The following is an 18,730-nucleotide window of genomic DNA, read 5'->3' on the forward strand; positions in this document are numbered from 1 at the left end:
AGAGCGTGGCAGTTTGAATGTAATTGGCCTCCATAATCTCATAAGGAGCGGCACTATTAGGAGGCGTGGCTTTGTTAGATGGGTTTGGCCTGGTTGAGGGAAGCATGTCACTGTGGAGATGGGCCTTGAGGTTTCCTATGCTCAGGATCCTGCCCAGTGTCCCAGGAGACTTCCTGTTGACTACGGGATGTAGCACTCTCAGCTCCAGCACCACATCTGCCTGCACGCCACCATCCTCTCCACCAAGATGATAATGGACTGAACTTCTGAACTGTAAGCCACCACCACGGCTAAATGTTTGACTTTATGAGAGTTGTCATGGTCATGATGTCTTTTCATAGCAATAAAAAACCCTGACTAAGTCTAAGAGTTTCCTTTGGCCCTTAGAATAGCCATTCTGCTAGCAACAGTTCCAGGAACAATCTCTTTAAAATGTGTGGTCATCTGTTTGGCCTCCGCTTACAGAGTATGTTAATTTACTTTCTTCCTAAAGTATTTATCTCCATGTTAAACTCTTCTCTGTAATACTCTGCCTTCTTGATTTCACTTTCTCAGAGACATCTTTTAAGTTTTTTTCGAAGTACCCACTGGCTTCAACCCCTTAACGGTTACGCATCCAGCTGCCAGTCAAAACCTCCACTTGGTCTCTGCTACCTCAGTTTAGGATTAAGAAGAAATAATCTAGTTAAATTACTATAAATTAAGCTATCGATCAGAGGAAGCTAAGGAAAATGTAGAATTATGAAAATCATAGATTTCGCTACTCTTCTTGAAATGTCTCATGTTGTCTCAGACTCTTTTGACACTGACTGCAGAGTGGAAGGCTCTGCACTAGTTCCTGACCACACGTGGTGAGATCTAGAACAGGGATTGTGACTCTAATATTTAAGAAACCATTACCATAATCTTACATAATTTAAGATTCTGTCATTTATAAAAACGTGTCCCTATTTTAGGGCTATTAAAAATAGTGTGTCATAGATTCTCCTGAAACATGGTGCATCACTGGGTGGTAGCCCATGCAAAAGGAAGGGAGAGGGAGCAGCATGAGTGTGGAGTTTTGACACCAAACTTACCTTCTGCTACGGGAGCTTGGGACTGACCTGTCAGTGCCGAGAGGCGGCAGAATCTTCTAAGAGTTGGGGTTTTATGGGAAGAAGGGGAGCCTTTGAGGGTACCACCCCCTGAAGGGATTAATGTCACCCGTTCATATGAGTGTGGATGGTTGTAAGGTAAGGCCACCTGCTTTCTTGTCCTCTTCTTCGCTCGGTTGTTTCTCTTCTGCTTCTCCAACGTGTCATGACTTTGACCCAAAGGGGTCCCCAACAGAAGATAAAATGATGATCTTGTATTTTTATTTTCCAAAATATACTACCTTTATAAAAGACCCAACTTCACGTATTTTGTTACAGCAAATATAAATATACTAAGACAGTTTCTAGTCTTATCACTTATGGCTATATAACCTTGGGCAGAGCATTACATGTCTATTTTATGTAAGCAAGGAAAACAATATGTTTTATATAAGATTTTGTAGGTGAAAGTGCCTCACACGTAGTAAGCACTCGGGGCCTGTTAGCCGAATTTGAATCTACGTTCTTTCAAGTGCCATTGGATAATTTTAGGGGAAAGACTCTTGTCCTATTAGATAAAGGATTACAGAGTAAAAAGCCAGGTATGTCTGCATACCCTGTAACCTAGCACTCACGAGATGGAGGCAGGAGGATCATCCATTTGAGGCCAACCAGGGCCATGTATTGAGGACGTGTCACACACATAAAAACAAGCATAAGAGAATCCGGATTGGACTGGCCTCTGGACCTTTTCCACCACTACCGAGGTGATGGTAACTGGCCTTTGTTTCTCCTCGGGTTCTTTTTCTACATTATTATACTGTTAGTCTCCCACTTTTTTATCAGGCGCTGGCAGTGAAAATTCAAACCAGGCGTGGCAGCATCCACAGATTACAGCTCAGTAGTGAGGAAAAGAAATGCAAGCTAATCGTTGCTTGCTTTAGAAGAAGCCAGCTCCTCTAAAGGTGGGTTCCTGATGTCTTCTACAATTTGTAAAGTGCTGTGGACGTGTGAGTGACTTAAAACAACCTTATCAGAAATAAAATTTTCCTTTTTAATGTCTCCTTGGCACCAAGACACATTTTACCTTTCTTCTGTTCCTGCTCTCTGCATCTGCTTCCTTCTTTGTTTAGCATGTAGAGAAAGGGAACCTTTAAGCAAGAAACAAGGAGTGTGCATGTAGCATCTGAGTCAAAATTAGTAGGCATAATTTTAGATCTACCTGTTTCTGTAGTGCCTTTGGCTGTGAAATACTTACCTGTCTATAGAAGGCGCAGTTTTCTATGTGAAGCAGTAAGGCAAAGAGGGAAAAACACAGCCCGAAAGATCACAATAAATTTAAATTTTGGCTTTACTAGTTTTCTGGGTAAGTCACTTAACCATACTGAGCTTTGGTTTCCAATAATGATGACATTAATAAGTATATGTGGTGAGCCTTTAATAAATATTATTATTTTTAAACCCCAACTCGGCTCTTAGATAACTGTGCAAATGCCTTAATAGAAGGTAAGCATATTATTAGGGGCAGAGCTGACCTGACCACATTAAACAAGTAGATAGTTATTAAAATTAGCTTGACCCAGGATACCTATTGGATACAAGTAATTCAGATAGCACTGTCAACTCTGAACACCAAGGTGGGTACAGTTTGAGCCTCATGGCTGTATAATGCTGAAGCCTAGTTTACAATGTGGAAGAGAAATTTGAAATTCTTTGGGATCAGGTACTGTGTCAAAGTAGGAGATTTCATATCTGACTAGAGTTGACAATAGTGATTTTTGATATTAGTGTCAATATCTGGACCCTTTCGGTTTTAGGAAACTCCATTAATGGATGGATGTAGGACCCACTTCCTACCAATGAAACGCAAGGCCAGTTTCCATATTCCTAGGAATAAGGGAGCATCCCTGTGATCTACTGTAGAAGCAAAGCCGATGAACAATTTATTCGGATAGAAAGGATCATGGCAGAGCACTCAGGTCAGTGACATCAGTGTCTAGTGCTGTGGAATATTTGTTTACACCGCGTGAAGATGCACCTATGATCTGCCTCACCTGCCTAAGGCACCTGATTGGTTTAATAAAGAGCTGAATGGCCAAGAGCGAGGCAGGTGGTACTTCTGGGGAGAGAGAGGAACTCAAGGTTAGAGTCTGCTGTGGGAGGAGATGCTAGCGAGACACGGAGGGAGTTGGACATACAGAATGGAGGAGCGGTAAAGAGCCACGTGGCAGGTCATAGATGAATGGAAACAGGTTAATTTAAATTATGAGAGCTAGTTGGGAACAAACCTAAGTTAAAGGTCAAGCTTTCATAATTAATAATAAGTCTCTGTGTCATTATTGGGGAGCTGGTGGTCCCAAAAGAAAGTCTAACTATAGTTCAGGGTTGCCCAGAATTGGTAATCATGTCCTGTGAAATACAGAAAATATTAATGATAGTGAACCAGAAAAGCCAGGCATGTTTGGCTGTTCTAATCGCTTGGCCTTCCTTGGTTCTGGTTTATTTCATTTTTCTTTTCCTTTCTCTTGTCTCCTTCCTTTGTTCCTTCCCTTCTTCCTTCCTTTCATTCTCATCCCTTCTTTCTATTCTTCTCCCTTTCTGTGTGTGTCTATCTCTCTTTTAGATAGGGTCTCACTTCATAGCCCAGTCTGACTTCAAATTCACAGTCCTCCTGCCTCCTAAATGCTAGGATTGTAGTTGAGCATGCTCAGCTCTCTGGCTCGTTTCTTTTAGTTTTTAAAATAGGTATTGTTTTATGTGTGTGAATGTGCATGTCTGGTGTCCAGGGAGACCAGAGGAGGAGTAACAGATGGGCTGTGGACTGCTCTATGGGTGCTGGGAGCAAACCCGGGCCACCTGCAAGAGCAACAAGTAAACTACCGAGCCAGCTCCGGAGCTCCTCTGGCTCAGTTTCTTGAACCTGGTTCTTGGGACTTCTTATCCATCTTTGGAACTGTCTATTAGTACACAGTATACCCGTTGCCCATTGAAGAGAAAGTCCATTTCAGCCATCTCTCTCTAACTCTTGACTACATTAGGGCAAATGGAAGAATCCCAGTGTTTGGGCAAAGTGGAGACAAAAGCTACCACTTTCCCAGGAGGCAATGGGAGAGAGTTCAGTGACAATGCAGGTGGTCCAGATGGGAATGGATAATAGCTGTTTGTTACTGGGGCCCTCCTACATGAATATACTGCCTAGTCAGAGCTCCTCTCAAGAACCAAGATCTCAGCTGGTAATGAGAAGGCAGATTCTACTAAGGAATACTTCCCTAGGGAATAATCTAAGGCAGCAGAAATGTCCAGACTCCTGATACAGAGGGCAGAACTGAACCAACATAATGATTTCAGGTCACTCCCACCTCCAGGTTTCCTTCAAGGACAGAGTCAGCGAGAGAATCAGAGAGTGGTGCCAGGTTTCATGTCTGCTGACTTGTTTCTGGGATTTATCCACAGCTTGAGCAGCCTTCTCTCCTCTGGGAAGAGGAGGTAGGAATCCTAACTGGGTTCCCGAGGAGTCTTGATTGACTCCAGCCAGAGCTGATGAGACAGCGCGCTCCAGAAGAGGACAGTGGGAGGGAGACGCAAGCTCTGGAACTGGAGACCAGGTCCCTACTTACAGGTAACCTTACACACAGGACAATAGCCAGGAGGCTAGACTCTGGAGTACTGAAGACAGGTAGGGAAGGGAGTATCAGAAGTGTGTGCAAAGAGGTATGAGAGGTGGTAGCCATGGGGTCTCCAACTGCATGCCAGAGTAACTGGAGAGACCTTGACAGCCCAGGCCAGCACAGTGCCTGCAGCTGCCACTCGACTTTTCTATATATGTAAAAAATAAAAAAATAAACAAAGAAGTCTGAGACAAAGGCCGGATGCTCTTAGTTACATGAGCTCAAATGTTACATATGCTCATCATATGTGCCCTGTTACATGTACTTAGTTGCTACATGTGCCGATTGCTATGTACTCAATCACGTGTGCTCAGTTGTTTCCGGCACGCTGTTGTAACATGTGCTCAGTTACGTGTGCTCATTGCCTGTACATACTGCAGTTATAGTGGTGGTGGCTGCAGCGGGATGGGCTGCTTCAAGGCGTTCCCAGAACCTAAACCGTCTCTTCTCAGTCACAGTGATGATAAATAATTATCAATTATTTATTATAAGTACCGTATAATTAGTAACCATGTGTGTTATTTATAATAATAAATACAGTTTTGTCTTCTGATACCATGCCAGGAACGTGCTAGCCTTTAAGAGGCAAAACTCACTGCAATCTAATCAAATGCTTCATATATAACTATGTGTGTGTGTGTGTGTGTAATGTAACTTTTCCAAATAACTGCATATAAAGCAATATATTGAAACAAGCATTCGTCTCAGCTTCATCTTGAGACAGAAGGTGAACACTATATAAAAGCAAGTTGGGTACCCCTTCATCCCTTTCCAAACTGACACCTGGACGAGGAGCCGTAGCATCACAGCTTCAGGGAGGCCAGCTCTTCAGGAGGGGATCAGTGGCTTGGGGCGCGGTGATCACATCTAAGGCTATCTCCCCACCAAACCTGCTCTCCTGGCATGCTTGCCAAATGCACACGGCCCAGCTCTTCTGATCGAGCGGAGAACAGTGCAAGGACAGTCATGTGGGATGATGGTGTGGGTGAGGCGCTTTGTCCTGGGAGTCCTTCAGCCTCCGTGCACACTAGGACGGTTGAAGAACACTTTCTGTTCCCTGCGTGGGATATTTTTAGAGCCTTAGCTGCCTCAAAGTAGAAAATAAAACTCAACAGGATTTTTTAGCTTGTTTTTCATTTCTATGTTTCCTTGGCAGCCGTAATATTATACATAGTAAATATCTAGGGTAAACCAAGCAGTTCACAGGGAGAAATGATATTTCACACCTCTATTTTGGAATTATGTGCAAAATCTGCCACATGCCTCATGTTGAACATCACATAGTTAAATTGCTAATCGTTTCAGTGTGGTGAACTACAATTAAATTATTAGTCAGGGTCCTACTGCATTGGAATGTTTGATTTCTCAACTCAGATCAAATGCATAGAAAAAGTCGCTGCTGTACAAGTCTTTTATCACAAAACTATGCAGAGCCGTGAAAACCGGAATAACAATGGCTTCAACCTGAGCGAATGACCAGAGAGCTTAGATCCTCTGTCTGAAGCAACACAGCTATACTCATGGGAATTAGGAGCCTCTACTGGGAGAGTAAAACTAAAAGGCTCCCGCTTTTCAGTGGCTGGGCACTACAATTCGGGGGCCTCCGGCAGATATTAGCCGTGCCTAAAATTTCCCCTTGGGGCTAAAAGCACTGATTCAACCAGATGACAGGCAATAGAGCACCCACCTCCCTTTGCCAGCTGACTGTAGAGGGGTACCCCACCTCCCTTTGGCTCTGGCTGCAGTGGGGTACCCCACCTCCCTTTGCCAGCTGATAGCAGAGGGGTACCCCACCTCCCTTTGCCAGCTGACTGCTAGAGGGGTGCCCCACCTCCCTTTGCCAGCTGACCGCCAGTGGGGTGCCCCACCTCCCTTTGCCAGCTGACCGCCAGTGGGGTACCCCACCTCCCTTTGCCAGCTGACCGCCAGTGGGGTACCCCACCTCCCTTTGCCAGCTGACCGCCAGTGGGGTGCCCCACCTCCCTTTGCCAGCTGACCGCCAGTGGGGTGCCCCACCTCCCTTTGCCAGCTGACCGCCAGTGGGGTGCCCCACCTCCCTTTGCCAGCTGACTGCCAGAGGGCTACCCCACCTCCCTTTGCCAGCTGACTGCTAGAGGGGTACCCCACTTCCCTGTGGCTCTGGCTGTTCCTTACTTTTCTTCTCTCCCCATTGCTTGTTATCTTGTTTCCCTACTCCCTCCCCGCTTCCTTCTCACTCCCCTTGCTGTTCTGTCTCCTGTTTCCTCCATCTTTTGTTGCAGTCTTTAAGCCTGATCTCCTCTCTTTCCTCCCCATCTCGTTCTTCCTCATTTCTCTCAAGGCGAAACTGCACAGCGTTTATTAGCAGCATATGCTCGGAAAAGTAGATTAAGGCTTCCAATTCTGGCTTTCCTTGTGCTAGCTAAGCTACTTACCTTTACCTGATGCTATTACCGTGTATTTAGATCGGGGTTGAGATGGAGAAACAGAACCTTCCCCGTGGGAGACACTGGGAATGAAGGTCTAAAGAGGCTACTGTGTGAGGGAGTGAGGCACCCGCTAGTCCCTTGAGAAGGCAGACAAGTCCAACCAGTGAAATGGGATTGCAGACAGGAGCTGGTCGAGGATCCATGGAGGGTTTCACATTCAAGCATTAGGTGATGCTATTTTTTATCCATGGTGCCTGAGATTTCAAAAACCTTATCAGGATGTGGAACAAAGGAAGCAGACAGCCAGACCTGCTGACCCCTCTGTCTGTCCAATACTCAATTTAACTACATGATCTTCAGAAAGCAATGACTGAGCTTTCCCTCTGTCTTCCATATCTCATGCAAATTCCACTTTGGGTTAATCGAAACCCAGAATCACACAAAAAGAAGATTCTGGAGAACCTAAGTTCTCATTCAATTTAATTGGTGGAGTAAAACAAAACTCACCACACGAGTAATTTTCAAAATAGAGTTATCAGTGATAACGGATATCATAAACGATGCTGTGAAAATTTAAACAAAGTTAACTACATGAGAAGGAAGTACTTTACTCAGAGACATACAGTGAGCACCCAACAGACGCCATTCATGATTTTCTCTCCATCTCAGCCCCTCCTGGGAGCTCTGGCTGAGCAACATCACCAAGTCTCTGAGCATCATTGCCGTGTGACCCGTGTGCAGGATGATTGGAAAGTGGAACAGAAAGATATTGCGTATTATTTTCTAGGTTGTGTATACGGTGACTCTTCAGGCATCAATGGTTTGGTGTTTTTAACAGCCTGTGGACCAGGTAGCATCACCATTCACGTGAAAACGCCATGAAAAGAAGAAAAGAAAAAAAGGAAATTGAAGGAGAGAGTACAAATCCCTGCCCTAAATACAAACTGTCTCCTGAAGCAAAACCCCAAATTTTCACCCCCAAAGCCTGTACTCAGTGGGCCTGCAGTTCAATACTTTCAAAAGTAGTAAATGTTTCAGATGGCACCTACCACAGTCTCCACCCATCTTTCCGTAGCGTCTGTCTCCCAGCCGTGCTCATTCATCATTACCTGCCACATCTTAGAGGGCAGGCGGGCTTCCAAGCCCTGGTCCCTAGGAGGACAAATTAAGAAGAGGTGGGCTGGTCCTGATATCCACATGGAAATGAGCGGACAAGGAGTACAGGCTTTCAGTTCTGTCCTTTTTTACTTATCTGCCCTCTGCTCTCCCAGCCATTCCCCAAAATCTTTTACAGATAAACTTGCCCCTAGCTTCACCCTCTGCGAAGCAAGACCTGAACTGTTCACAAGGCCAAGTGGGCAAATGGCACAATCTTATCTTTGTCACATGTGACATCTATTTTGAAAAAAAAAATCCTGAGACATAAAGGATGGTTGCACCCAGGAAAAGCAGACTTGCCCCCAAGCAGGTGCAGGTGCATTCCCCGCAAGTGCACTTGCGAAGGGCTAACAGAGTGCTTTTCCCTTTGTGGAGCTCGAGGCTCGAAGGTGAGCTCTTAGGGAAACACTCGCTTTCCTAGAGTTTGGAGGATGTATAGCATGAAGGGTTGAAGACACCAGAAGATGAAGAGTGATGGTGTTTGGATGTGGTGGTAATCATTTCTAGCATACGAGGGATACTTATCAACAATAATGCAGGTAGTGCTGGGTGTGGAGGGTGGCCTGACTTGGAGTCCAAGGCCAGCCTAGGGGCCAGAGCGACACTTAACTCAGGGCAAATCATTAATTTAAAGTAGTGCTGTGTTCAATGTTTAACTTCACTGAAACCAGAAAGTGCAAGGAAATGACTTGTCCAAAAGCTGGGTTTGGCATTGTATAATAAAACTGGCAAGATTTAAAGCATATCATTTAAAATTAATATGCTTGATAGAATCTTCCTTTTTCTATGGTGCTATGCTGATAAATGGGATTATATTTGTGGGAAGGATGCCACTTTTTTCATTCCTGGCCACTTAGCCCTGAAGTAATGACACAGAAACCATATTATTTAAATCACTGCTTGGCCCATTAGCTCTAAATTCTTATTGGCTAACCCTTACATCTTAATTTAACCCATTTCCATTAATCTGTGAATTGCCACGTGGCAGTGGCTTACCAGGTAAAGTTCCCAGCATCTGTCTCTGGCAGTGGCTCCATGGCTTCTCTCTGACTCTGCCCTTCTTTCTCCCAGCATTCTGTTTAGTTTTTCCCACCTAGCTCTGTTCCCCTCCAGCTCTGCTATAGGCCCAAGGCAGTTCCTTTATTAACCAATGATATTCACAGCATACAGAGGGGAACCCCACATCATAGATTCATGCCTACTAAGGAGAGACGTGGAACTTTGGGACTGGCACTTGCAGGTGTCTCCTGGTGTGCTCGTCCTGGATTGTGTACTGGATTCTGGGAGTGAAGTACAGATTCTTTACATCTTAACTTTTCTCTTATGCGTCTCTGGATGTTAGAGTACTAAATGAATTTTGCTAGGGATCAGGGAATAGAATGATGATTTACCACATGGCTAGCATGCACAAACCCCTAGTTTTATCCCCAGCACAAGGGTCTGGGGGTGGGGAGGGTTGTTTACTTGGTATTTCAATAAAATGACTACTTTTAGTTAAGTATAAATTTATAATTTTATTTTCTTAAGCTTTGGAACTTGGTTCTCAAAAACAAAATATCTGATTAAAATTGAAGAATAAGTTTAACTAAAATCATTGTTTTAATTTTTCATTGATTTTATTGAACTATGCATTCTTCTCTGCTCCCCTCCCTGCCTCTCCCCTCCTCTTCAACCCTTTCCCATGGTCCCCATGCTCCCCTATGCTCCCGGTTTACTCAGGAGATCTTGTCTTTTTCTACTTCCCATGTAGATTGATACATGTATGTCTCTCTTAGGGTCCTCATTGTTGTCTTGATTCTCTGGGATTGTGATTTGTAGGCTGGTTTCCTTTGCTTTATATCTAAAAACTACTTATGAGTGAGTATATATGACAATTTTCTTTCTGGGTTTGGGTTACCTCATTCAATATGATGTTTTCTAGCTCCAACTATTTGCCTGCAAATTTCAAGATATCATTATCTTTTTCTGCTGTGTAGTACTCCATTGTGTAAATGTACCACATTTTTTTTTATCCATTCTTCAGTCGAGGGGCATTAAGTTGTTTCCAGGTTCTGGCTATGACAAACAATGCTGCTATAAACATAGTTGAGCACATGTCCTTATGGCACAATTGAGCATCCTTTGGATATATACCCAAAAGTGGTATTACTGGGTCTTGAGGAAGGTTGTTTACCAATTTTCTGAGAAATGGCTATATCCAAAGGGGTTGTACCAGCTTGCACTCCCACCAGCAATGCAGAAGTGTTCCCTTTACCCTACAACCTCTCCAGCATAAGTTGTCATCACTGTTTTTGATCTTGGCCATTCTTATAGGTGTAAGATGGAATCTCAGAGTTGTTTTGATTTGCATTTCTCTGATGACTGAGGATGTTGAACATTTCCTTAAGTGTCTTTCAGCCATTTTAGATTCCTCTGTTGAGGGTTCTCTGTTTAGGTCTGTACTCCATTTTTAAATTGGATTATTTGTTCTTTTGAACACCAATTTCTTGAGTTTTTTGTATATTTTGGAAATCAGGCCTCTGTCTGATGAGGGGTTGGTGAAGATCTTTTCCCATTCTGTAGGCTGTCATTTTGTCTTGTTGACCATGTCCTTTGCTTTACAGAAGCTTTTCAGTTTCAGGAGGTCCCATTTATTATTTGTTTCTCTCAGTGTCTGTGCTGCTGAGGTTATATTTAGGAAGTGGTCTCCTGTGCCAATGCGTTCAAGTGTACTTCCCATTTTCTCTTCTAGAATATTCAGTGTGGCTGGCTTTATGTTGAGGTCTTTGATCCATTTGGACTTGAGTTTTGTGCATGGTGATAGATATGGATCTATTTTCATTCTTCTACATGTTGATATCCAGTTATGCCAGCACCACTTGTTAAATATGCTTTCTTTTTTCCATTTGATTTTATTGCTTCTTTGTCAAAAATCAGGTGTTTGAAGGTGTGTGGATTAATATCTGGGTCTTCGATTTGGTTCCATTGGTCCTCCTGTCTGTTCTTATGCCAATACCAGGCTGTTTTCAGTACTGTAGCTCTGTAGTAGAGTTTGAAGTCAGGGATTTGATGCCTCCAGAAGTTCTTTTATTGTCCAGGATTGTTTTGGCTATCCTGGGATTTTTGTTTTTCCATATGAAGTTGAGTAACGTTCTTTTAATTTTTTTACGTTTCTTTGTGTGTGTGTGTGAGTGTGTGTGGGGGTGTACACATACCACTGCACATGAAGTCAGTTTTGCAGGACCAGATCTGAGCCAAATACCACCATCTTGGTTCTTTAGCTGTATCCACTTGCAGAAGTTCAGACCCATTAAGCTTGTTGATGGTTTATAGCCCACAGAAGGGTGGGCAGGGTCCTGAGACCCTCACATGAGTATCCAGGCCCTCCATACCACCCGTTGTATGACACTCTGCCCTAACGGACTGTGACCTGGAGGAGGAGCAGGAGTATATTGGCCTAGAAGACTGGGGGAGGGAGTATTTTCAATTTCAGGATGTTTTCTGAGTGCTTAGAGAAGTATACAGAATAATAGACCCCTTGTAAACCAAATTATTTACTGGACATTTTGGAGAAATATGAAGTGTTTGGACTAAGTTCAATCAACTAGTGTGGAATAGTTTTTGAAAATGTCTAAGTCACACAGTTAATATTTAAAATGAAAGCAACAATAACAATCTGATTGATCATGTAAAAATAATATCCTCTCGGGGTAGAATTTTCGACTGACTTGAACAGCATGATCCAATAGAAATGTCTACAATGATAGAAATACTCTCTAATCTGCACCATCAACTATGGCTAAGCCACGGGTGACGCTAAGCATCTCACACGGGGGTCGTGCAACGGAAGAGCTAAATTCCAGTTTTAATTAGCTTAAGACCAAGTTTCACCACCCGTCTGCGGTAGGAGCTGCTGTGTTAAGCAGTGCAGTCCTACAGGGTTATTGCTGAAATCTCTCAGAGAAATCCCTTTAAGTTACTCCACTATTTTAACCAGTGTTTGCTGGATGTGTTTTTTTGTTCCAATCACCGAGACTATAATGGCATGGAACCCTAGCTTCATGGAAGTTAAGTAGTCTCCTGGATTAGATAAGTGTCAATCAAACGGTCTCACAGCCGGTGGGAATTAGAGGCTCTGAATGAAGGATGATTAGCCCTAGAGGCTGGTTTCTTTGAAGAAACCCAGGCTTTACGGCCTCTTTAAGGTCTTCTGATTTCTCCCATGGAAATGACCCGTGACCTAGGATCTGAAAGACATTTGACCTAGAAAAGGATGGATTCTATCAGCCGACGCCACAGAGATGAAACGGGGTGAGCAGACATAAGACTGGACATCTTTCGTACTGAGTACGTATGTGAACAAGTCCACTGATTCTCTTTAGAGTGGAGGTCATCAGAAGCATTAAAGCTGTGGGAACTGAACACAAAAGAGCAAGCCCCAGTGTATCCGGAACTTCCCAAGTCATTCTGACTCAGGCCTCTTTAAGAGCCTCTTTGTTATTAAGTAAATACACTTTTTTTTTTTAAAAAAAATTATTTCTTTAAAGAAATATTTTCAAGATGTTCTTGGAAAAATGCATCCCTACTGAACACTAGTTAGAGTTTGAATATAGAGAAATTGTGTCTCTTGAAACTATGCCACGTTAAACAACACTGATCCTGTCTGTTTAAATTTTCCCACTGCCCTCAGAGGAGAATCTGGGAAACAGTTGATCTGAGGGTTCAGGAAACGAAAGGATCCAAGAGGCTAATAAGTAGGAATTAAAACCTTGTTTTCATGTAGAATTCCAATCTCCCTGGAAGTTTTAACTCATAATCAAGCTTAACTATGAAATGATATATGATAATCTGAAAATAATTATGCGCTCTCAAATGAGATGCCGTGAAAATATGGTGGCATGGAATTAAAGTAGAATGTGACTCTCTAATTTTATCTGCTGTAGCTTTAATTTGGGTTTTGTCTTAAGACGGTACGGCCTCCTCAAAACATCCTGAGCCGGAGCAAACATTCAGAGAGAAATGCTTACAGACTCACTCTGTCCCTCAAAGAGAACAAAAACTGTACGCAGTGGTCCACCTGGGCAACAGCATGGTGGTCCGCCCAGACTTAAGGAATGTTGCCAGTCCCGGAGCTTACTTCTCTTGTTCTAGTTCTTTCTTCAAAGTGCTTGGGAGGCTCTGAGTTAAGTAACACACATAAATATAACAAAGCAATACTATATTTAACTAACAGAGATCACTATAACTCTGGAATATTCTGTGGGAGGGATTGCTGCATACAGCCATTGAGAATTCTTGGGTCAATGTATCACTGACGGCTTTGCGTCAGCCACAAATATCGGCGCCACGTGTTTCCTTCTATAAGGCCTGGGAGTGAGAGGATGCTGCTCCCTCCATAATTCCAGCCTACACATCTCTCAGACCTTGGAACTTTACTGATAGCACTGATTTCCCACAAACCCACAGAGACGTTCAGACAGTCCCAGAGTTGGCACTTGCCACAAGAGGATGTCTAGGCCCTCATTGCTCTGCCATCATCTGCCAACATTTTTTCTAGTCTTTTGTTGGGTAGGTGTCTGTGAATGGCAAGACTGGGGGAGAATTCAGTCCATCTCCTGGCTGGTCACAGATGGCCTCTGCCCAGGCATGCCATGGGATGCATACTGTATCTTACATGTAATTTAAGCAAATGGTCTTATAGACTATTTTAAACATTTACAATGTTGAATTTTAGAGAGGCTCTAATGTACAATAGTGTTCCGGACTCCTACAGACCTCCACCTGTTGCACAAGTTCTAATTGGTCTTAATAATAAAAAGCCGAAGCTGGATATCGTGGTAAATGCTGAAAGTGCTGAGAGACAAAGGAACAAACCACAGCTGACTCTCACCTTGCTAACTGCTCAGCCGCAAAAGGGCCGACCTCCTGTCTGCTCTCTGCTCGGCTGTATCGCTTCCTGTCTGTCTGTACAGACCTCCAGACCTTTATGTTATCCAGTGGCTAGCTCCACCCTCTGATCTTCAGGCCAGCTTTATTTGTACAAACCAAGTATCACCACATCCACCCTTGGTTCCATGGGATCAGCTCATGGCTGGCTGCTTTCACTTACTCTACCTAACCTCCTTGGCCCTGTCTTTTAAGAAAGTGAATGGGGCCCTGGGGGCTCCCATGATCCTTCTCTCTCCTGTAAGAAGTAACTGCTGTTCTTGGGACTCCCTAGAGTTCTACCTCTGCTTTTCCTCTAGCACCTGCCATGCCTTCGACTTTTCATGAATTCTCCTTTTATACTAAATCTTTGGAGGTAGATCCATGAGTAATGCACCCAGAATTCAATAAATATTTGTTGAATGAACGAAAAGGTAGATATATAGATAGGTTATAGTGACTAAAGCCAAATCAGATTTAGATAAAATAGATCTATACCTGGATTCCAAATACCGGGAATCAATCAATCTCTCTCTCTCTCTCTCTCTCTCTCTCTCTCTCTCTCTCTCTCTCTCACACACACACACACACACACACACACCTATGCATACATTGGCCTGGAAATCAAGGTGCACCCCGAGATAGCCTTGAACTTGCGATCCTCTTACCTCAGCCTCCAGAGTGGTAAGGCTACAGATATGCACCACCATGCCTGCTTCCTCATAGTTATATTTTTACTATGTGATTTGATCTGGCTTCTGTTTATAGATCCAAAGTACAGACCTTAGTTTCTTCCAAGTGCCAAGAAAAGCTTAAGGTGAAACTGATTTTCTTGGACAGAACAATGAATGTATTAGCTACTTTGTGTCGCTATGACCAAGACACTTGACAGAAACAAGTTAAGGTAGGAGACGTTTGTTTCTGCTCATGGTCCAGAGGATCCAGCTCACCACGGAGAGAAGAGCAAGGGAGAGGGGAGCGGTGGGTATCATGGTGGGGAGAAGCAGAGCAAAGTGAGAAACAGAGTAATCTGGGTATCCATGTTCTGCTGACTTTCTCCTTTCCCCCTCCTATCCCATACAGCTCCCAGCCCATGGGATGGGGTTACCCACAATCAGGGTACATCAGTGTCTTCAAGACTATCCCAAGCCCCAATTCAAGAAATGATATAAAATTTACAAATTTTTTGCAAGAAGTTTTTTGAGATGGTCAGTATTGGAAAAGTTTTCAAGACAGTGTCCGGCATGGGATGGGGCCTTGCTAGGAAACGAGGGAAGAAACGTGGGATTCCTCAGCAGTGAAGTCACTCAGAATGTGGGACAGTGTTTAACTCTTGTCTATACTTCAGGAAAACACTCTAGTCAAACCCCTAAAACAATATGTATTTTCTTCCCTCCCCCCCCCTTGTTAGAGGTTCTGGCACTTTCTAAATCTTTTAGTCACTATTGGCAAACTCCCACTGAAATACTCAAGTTGTCTGTTAAAGTTGGTTGTTAGTGTTCTCCTCAGATAAAAATGTTTAGCTGTGATCTTCAAGAAAACACAGCAGAGCCGGGCGGTGGTGGCGCATGCCTTTAATCCCAGCACTCGGGAGGCAGAGGCAGGCGGATCTCTGTGAGTTCGAGACCAGCCTGGTCTACAAGAGCTAGTTCCAGGACAGGCTCCAAAACCACAGAGACACCCTGTCTCCAAAAACCAAAAAAATAAATAAATAAATAATAATAATAAAAAAGAAAACACAGCAGAACCTGGCAAGCAGACTTCAAGCTGGACTAGCATGGCTAGCCCCTGTAAGCTTCTGGTTCCAGATACAGACGCTGGAGTAAAGCAAAGTCTCAAGCCAGTGCCTGAAGAACATGGTGTGATTTAGCAACACTGCCAGCAACATTACAGCATGTTTGGAGAAGTTGCCCCCGGACCAGCTGTCACGGGAATTTCTTAAGAGTCTCCCAGTATAAGCTGTTGTGAGGTCCCATGAGGACAGGATCTTGGTCTGTGCTCTCACCCCTGGCTCACAAGAGACACCGTAAATCCTCGCTGACTGGAATAAGGAGAGATGGTTTGTGCTGCGGTTTGGTCTTTCTAGGAGTCCAGTCGTGTGGTTATCATCTCAAACTTCCAGGCTCCTGGATGATGCCTGAAGCACTTTTCAAATAAGTGTGGCTAACAACCTTGATGGAGTTGAATGTGCCTGTTTTGGGTATTTTACCTAACTAACCACCCCATGGTTTTGTCCCCTGGCAGAGATACAGCAGGCCCCTAAGGGGACAAATGTGAGGACAGAACAATTGTTCCCTCCAGTTGCTCCTGACACAGTGTTTGTTTGTGTGGAGAGGACAGTGTATCTGCCACTCACAGACCAGCCCTCTTCCCTTTGTAGACTGCGGACTTTCTCGCTCAGCTAATGATAACTGATCCATAGTGTGGAGTCCTTAAGGCTGAGCATGTGGGTGCCTGGACTCCAAGAATCTCTGATCAGAGGACAAAGGAAGGAGTCGATTGTTACTTGGTATTCTGGGCCTGCTTTGGAGCATGAATGTCTGTGGGAGAGCACACTGTAAAAGCGCACACATGAGCACAGAAAGCTTGGAGCTCTTTCAGAAATGAAAGAAGGTCTTATCTGTCACTAAGTGCGGGTTATTTGGCAAATTTAGTATCACAAATAACAAAAAGAATTAAAGTTTCTTATATCTGCCCTTACTTGGCAGCAAGACATTTAATATGTCTCACCCTTACCTATTCATAATATAAGGCAATTTAAAAACTCCACACAACAGAGCACTGAAAACAGCAAAACAACAACAATGAAACCTAGACCATCTGAAGACCAGCTCCTTTCTCGCATAAGAATATCTTGTCTTTAAATCTCAGGGCAGTCTGCGTGGGGGGGGGGGGGGCGGGAGGGAGAGAGGCAGCTCTCTGTACAATCTTCAAAGAGACCTGACTTAAAAGCCCATAGGGAGAAGGATTTCCTGAACTTCCAATCATCCACCTGGTACAGAACTCACAGGACCTGAACCTGATGTGTCAGCAGGGCCACACATGCCGTTGAGAAAAGGGTGACGTCACAATAAATATCACCTGGCCTGGTTAGACAGGGAGGAGATAATGAACATAGATTCCTTCCATTTGGTTATTGAGTCAGAATGGGGAGAGAGCACAACAACCTTTTCCCAGTGGTTCTCAAACCTGTGGATCTCAATCCTTTGAGGGTGGGAAGACCCTTTCACAGGGATCACCTAAGACCATCTGAAAACACAGTTATTTATATTACAGTTCATAATAGGTATGAAGTAGCTACAAAAATAATTTTATGGTTGAGATCACCACACGAGGATTTGTATTAAAGGGTTTCTGTATTAGGAGGGTTGAGAACCCCTGCTCTAGATGGTCAATGTCAAAACACCGTATGTGGGCTCATTTAGACAGAAGTGGGGCGGTGGTGGCGCACACCTTTAATCCCAGCACTTGGGAGGCAGAGGCAGGTGGATCTCTAAGATCAAGGCCAGCCTGGTCCATAGAACCAGTTCCGGGACCAGCAGGTATACATAGAAACTCTCTCTCAAAAAATCAGGAGGGGGAAGTTACTTAGGAATAACAGGACACATGTTTCCTATTTTCAAGCTCATAAAACTCAGCAAATAAGTTTTTTTTTTTTTCCTAGAGCGCTGGCTGGTTGGGTCAGGAAAATAATCATTGCTGTATTTTCACTGAAGTCTAGATTTATGTTTTAACCCAGGAGCTGGAATTCCTCCCCACCCCCCCGCCCCACCTTTCCCCAGCCCTCAAAATGATAAAGTTCCTGGAAGCCATTGACTGTGCTTCTTTTGCAATTGGTTTATGACCATAGCTCTCATAAAAGCACCCTGGGAAGCCTACGCTCATCTTTTCAGGGGTGTGCCTGCATGGAACCAGAGTCTCACTATGTAGCCCAGGCTAGCCTGTTTCCCAAGTGCTGGCATTAGAGGTGTCAGTACCAGACCTCACTGGAAAGTGGGGTCCTTGATCTAGGGTTCGGTCTCTTCATATCCTTGGCCCACGGAGGAGGTGCGACCCAAAACGAGGGTTTACCACTCCGTTTGCTTCTAATCCGATTTCTTCTTACTTGAAAGAGAATAATAAGTTAGTGCAAAGCATTGTGAATAGTTCATAAATAGAAGATAGTAAGTCCTAAATAAAAATACCATAGTTCCTAAGAAAGAAGAAAAGCAATGGACTTGATGACTGGAGAGAAGCTTGACGTGTGGGCCTCGCCTTTCAGCCTCAGCGGGAGCCTTAGTTTAATTTGCCTTCTTTGGTTTGGGGCGTGGGCAAATCACGCAACCTTTTAGGTAGGATAAGACAGTCTTACAGACGTTTCCCCTGTGATGAGATAGCCCAAAATGAAGCGATTCCTTGATTGTTTGGATTTCTCCTCTCCCCTGCCAACCTGCGTCTTCACTTGCCTGCCCCCATTGCTCTCATGGCCCTAACTAGCCAGCACAGTGCACTCTTCCATTGTCTCTGTGCCCACCACATT

General features: G+C 44.0%; 1 long non-coding RNA gene and 1 other non-coding gene across 2 annotated transcripts; both read left to right on the top strand.

Annotated features, from left to right (window-relative positions):
* Positions 1-1,919: 1,919 nt before the first annotated feature.
* Positions 1,920-8,044, top strand: LOC121459817. Its single transcript, XR_005975981.1, has 4 exons — positions 1,920-2,038; positions 2,891-3,052; positions 4,527-4,692; positions 7,937-8,044. It is a non-coding gene; the product is annotated as an uncharacterized LOC121459817 (long non-coding RNA).
* Positions 4,769-4,897, top strand: LOC121459956. Its single transcript, XR_005976017.1, has one exon. It is a non-coding gene; the product is annotated as a small nucleolar RNA SNORA44 (small nucleolar RNA).
* Positions 8,045-18,730: the final 10,686 nt, after the last annotated feature.

Source organism: Microtus oregoni, unplaced genomic scaffold (assembly GCF_018167655.1).
Source record: "Microtus oregoni isolate MIOR12 unplaced genomic scaffold, Mior012 000019F_ref0000042, whole genome shotgun sequence".
NCBI lineage: Eukaryota > Metazoa > Chordata > Mammalia > Rodentia > Cricetidae > Microtus > Microtus oregoni.